The sequence below is a fragment of the Emydura macquarii genome, unplaced genomic scaffold, assembly GCF_026122565.2.
Source record: "Emydura macquarii macquarii isolate MOO-44397 ecotype Brisbane River unplaced genomic scaffold, CSIRO-AGI_Emac_v2 contig_2676, whole genome shotgun sequence".
In the NCBI taxonomy this organism is placed as follows: domain Eukaryota; kingdom Metazoa; phylum Chordata; order Testudines; family Chelidae; genus Emydura; species Emydura macquarii.
The window spans coordinates 31490326-31495482 of NW_027132813.1; positions in this window are offsets into that span (position 1 = coordinate 31490326).

Here is a 5157-nt window from a genome sequence, read left to right on the forward strand (position 1 = left end):
TACTAGTACATAGATGAAGAGTGGAGTCGATTTTGTCACATATATAGAGCTGAGTCCATAAAAGAAAAAACAGGTATACTATATATTAAACTGAGAATGAATTCATCTAAAAGAATATCCGATTATGTCGCTGTCATGACAGCCGAACCAGTAGCAGTAATGCTAGCATTAAATTGGATCTGGGATATGCGCCCAGCAGTGAAGGTCATTTTTTTCAGTCAGTCTCAAGCCTTGTGAAGATAAAAAAAAGGGGTGTCTCAGAATGTAGAAGTGATGTAATCAATGAAATTATATTTCTAACAACAGAGTTAGTACAGATGATGATACATGTAGCATTAGCTTGGATCCCAGAGCATTTTGGGATAACAGGGAATGAAATGGTGAACAAAGCAGCTAAATATGCTGTAAGAAATGGAAGGGTTGACACAGAAATACCTGTTATTAACAAAAATTCAAAAGCCTTATACAGAAAGATTTAAAAGAGGAATGGCAAAAATGTGGATTGATGAAAGAAGAGGAAGAAGATTTTTTTAATTGTGCCCTAGAGTTGAGGACAACGACATACTTCAGGGCCTGAGTAGGACTAATGAAGTGCTTTTGTTTAGTGTACTAACTGGCTTAAACAAAAATCTTTTTCAAATAAATAGACCCAAAAAAGGACTGTGTGCTCTGTAAGGTGGAAGAAACAATGGATCACCTTCTGTGGGCATGTAAGGGCTGTGATTAAAAAAGTGAAAAGCTTTCTGAGGAATTCAAATGTTTTAAGGTAACAAAAATTACATTGTGTTATTTAGTGAAAACATTGGGGCAAAGGGCGTTCTTACATTACCTGAGAGACCCAGGACAGAGTGAGTGAATATAAATCAGTAAGTATTGAAGAATTGCAACTGGTGGCAGCTATAGACTATGATGTCAAGTCTTCTTTGCCATAAAAAAGAGGGGAAAAGGGAAATAAACAAAGCACAGGAAGGAAGTTATGGGGAGAGAGAGGCTAGTGGAGCCAAACCCAAGGCAGATCTCTGATACAGAGATCTCTCTCTTCTCTCCTCAGCAGAGGGCTGAGCAGAAACTAGTGCTGTAAATGGGTCAGTAAAGGTCGTGGGAAGAGCAATGTAAATAAACAACCCAGAGGTGTTTGACAACAAAAGGTCTCCAAATCATCTGTGTTGGCAGAAGAGGAGACAGGAAGGGGACTTTGCCCTATCATGCTCCAGTGAAGTCAGTAAATTTACACCAATGAAAAGCAGATGCTAGAGAAAGAGGAGAATCAGGCCCAAGGTGTGTAAGTCTGTCTTCAAATCTGAAACAGATTTCAGTGTAAATAGAGGAATAAATTCACAGAGGAGGCATGTTTGAGATGAGCAGAAATAACTTTCATGCAGTTTTGGTTTTTGATCCATGGCCGCCTTGTTCTTAGAGTTCGAGGGGAGGAGAAGGAGATGGTGGCTATATATTTGGTTTTAAGAGTGGTGGTGGGTTTTTTCCAATCTATCCTCTTGCTGCAGAGATCAACACCAAAAAAGGAAGGAAGGAAGAGCTTACCAGGAAAATTTAGGTATATGTATGTGAGCATGGGTGGAAAAATAAACCTGGCTGTATATGCATCTATCAGCATATACTACAGATATACAGATTGTTATTCTGAGAGAAAGAAAAAGAAGGAGGGAGCAATAGGTCTGTATTCCCATCAAACACAATTTCCTGTCAGATGTTTTCTGTAAGTTTATAAACCAGAGATAACGGAAACTGAATACCTGTGCTAGGAGCTGGAAGCAGTGAAGGAGTCTTGACTTACGTCTGAGCATGGAGGAACTGAAGGGTTTCTTTGCTGGCAGAAACGGAAGCTTCGATTTCTTGTTGGCTGCTTTTGTATTCATCAGCGTCCCTTTCTGACTTCCTAAGTATCTGACTGCTCAGGGTCAGGATTTGATTTTGTTGGGGAAAGTCAGCTGACTTTAGCAGCTTTATCAACCCCAGCCAGTTATACCATGTTATCCACCCTGTAACACTGCAGTGAGTCTGCTCAGCCGTAAGGATGGACACATTCTATTATAGAATAGACCCTGACCCTCAGCTTCCCTTTCAGTCAGGGAATCCCATTTCCCAGGGCTTTGTTCAGTTTTTAAAGAAGCCAGCATCCTCAAGATAGAGCCCACAATGCACTGCTCTAAGCTTTGTTCTGTTCAGTGAGCTTACAGCTCTGTAGGAAGACGCTGTGGCCTCCCCTGGGACCAGAGCCTGAGGGAGGACCCCAGCAGCCTGAATGGACCAAACCAGGCCCAGCAGCTAAGTCTGCCCGGCAACAAAGGAACCGGGCCGCGATAGGACCGCCTGGCCAGCCCAATCAGCGGCAGCGAGGCAGAGCCCCCACAGGAAGGGGTGGTATAAAAGGCCGGTCCCAGGGCTTGGTCTGGGAGAGATCCCTCCTGGAGACAGATGTGCTGCTCTGCTGGCAGAGGCCTAGGCCAGAACAGAGCCACCGACCAACCCTGGCTCTGGCGACTGGGTAGGGCCCTCATGGAGCTGGACCAGGCAACCCAGCCAGAGTGACTGGCTTGAGGTACCTGGACCCCAGGACTGGACTGAGCCACCGGAGCCCTGGGATGGGGCGGAGACCCTGGAGCAACCCAGGTGGAGGATACCCCCTGAGGCCGGACAGGACCTGGAGGAGCTGCTGGAAACCGAGTCCGTCCCCATGCCAAATGACCTAGAGGAGCTGCCCCTCGAGGAGGAGCTCCCCGCACTGCCGCCTGTGGATGAGGAGGGACTGATGGGCCTACCCTGGACTGAGTACCCCCGCGATACCTAGGAGACAGGTACTGGGGCCAGCGGGGAAGAAGTAGCCCAGGGGCAGCCAAAGCCTGTGGCTGAATCTGAGGCCTGGTTGGCGTGTTGCGGCGGGAGCCATGCCGGCACAGTGGCAACCACTTTTGCCACTGCTAGGGCCCTGGGCTGGGAAGCAGTGGAGATGGGTGGGCCTGCGTCCCCTTTCCCTCCCCTTCCCTAGCCACCCTGGGAAGAACCTCCTTCTCCCTACCGCTCCAGACAGCGAACCCAGTGCTGGCTTACTCGCCCACCCTGCCTGAGGGCCGGGGCGTTAAACTGCTTGCTCACCCTGCCTAAGGATTAGGGCAACTGACTCATTGCTTGCCCTGCCTGAGGGCCAGAGCGATAGACTGCTTGCACGCCAAAAGCGAACAGTTTCCCCTTAGTTTGGAAGGTGCTGTGGCCTCCCCCGGGGCCAGAGCCCGAGGGAGGACCCCAGCAACCGGGCCAGTGAGGACAGCCTGGTGACAAGCCTGTTTCTTTCCTCTAGGGAATATTTTCCCTGGACATCAGGAAGTACTTCCTCTAAATTTGGTCTCAAGGCAAGTCAACATTTGGAGCCCCCACTGAACATAATGAATGAAATCCTGGCCCAACTGAAGTCAGTGAGGCTAGGATTTCCTCTCTTAACGTCATCTCTTGATGCTTAAGGACTGGGTTGCACAAGATGGTGGGGAACAGAGTTGGTGCCCAGCACTTTATGCTACCAGGTGAGGTGTGAATGACAAGCACCATCAATCTACTTTAAACACTGGGGAGTTTTGCCCTGCTATCCAAGCCTTTGAGTGAGGATAGCTTCCCAATCCATTCCTCTGGGGGCTGCAAAAGATTCACAAAAACCTCTTCCTGAGCCTGTGGCTGTGACTACGTCAGGTGTAGAAATGGTGGGCTTAGGTTAGCTGCAAACTATTGGAAGGGACTTCTTCATGGAAAGGCAGGCCCATGAAAGAAGAGTGGGGAAATGGCATAGGCTGAGCAACAATTGGAATACTCCATAAGGAAATTCTCCTGAAAAAGAAGGATACAGTCCATGGCACCCGTGCTAGCGCTTAATGCTTTGCCCCTATTTCCCATGTGGTGGAAGATAGAGCAAGGGAGCCTTTGCTTATGTGAACAGGGACTGGGCAAGGTTAAGGCAACTGTGAGCACATAGGTGAACTAATCCATCACCAAATCCAGGTTAAAAAATTAAGCTGTTGCTGGGTTCAAGTTTGTCAGACATCAGCTAGATAGGCCTCAGGAAGTCAGCTGCTGAGACCACATAAGGAAAGACTAAGGGTCTGTCTACACAGCAAAGAAAAACCCACAGTTGGGTCCCACCCTGCAAGGTCCTAGAGCCCAGGCTCCAGCCTGAGCCCAGACATCTACATAGCAATGAAACAGCCCCACAGCCTGAGTCAGCTGACCTGGGCCAGCCACGGGTTTTTCTTTGCCATGCAGACATACCCTAAGTGCTCCATGAGGTGGTTGGTGAGGGCATCAGGTGACAAAAATTGACAGCCTGACTCCTACTTGTAGAGCTGCAGTTACATTTGGACACATGGGGGAGCAGAATGGTTGTGCCAACACCCTGTGCCCCATGTCCACCACTTTTTTATATGGTTATGTTCTATTTTGTACAAAGTATGCCTTGTGAGGTTTCATTTGAAAACTCATAATCTGCTGGATATTATTAGCCTGATGAAATGTGCATAACAACACTGCATGTAAAATTGAGATTTTTGCTATATGATTGTTACTGAAACATTGCAGTTCTGGGTAACGCCCATAAACCAGTTTCTCAGAGCTCTAGACAACCTAGCATGCCAGCAAAGTGCTAAAGAGCCATTACCGGCTTAATCAGACATTCTCCAGCAGCAGGGGAGTTGTAAACAAGAAATTTACAATTCATCTGAAGGATAGTGTGGAGCTCACGTACACAATGAAACTGCCTACACCATGACCCAGCAGGGAGTCATGGATGGCTGGTCATAGTATTCAGGTACTCATTTGAGTGACCTTACATGCTGGTGACTGTGAGGGAATAGTGCCTAGAGGGGTGTACTGTTCACCAACAAAGCTGGAGAGCTAAGGGGACACAGCAGACCAGATTGCACCCTGGGGAATGTCACAGTAGTCTAGTGAGTAGGGCACTAGACTGGACTTCAGAAGACCTGGGTTCTGTTATGGCTGTACTGCTGACCTCGTGTAAAAATAATTTTACCTCTGCTTCCACTCCCAGTCCTGTCTGTTTGGTTTATAACTTCTTCTGGGATTATAACTTTCTCAATATAATAAAATACTACCACCACCTCGCTCTTCTATAGCACTTTTAATCAACAGATGTTGAAG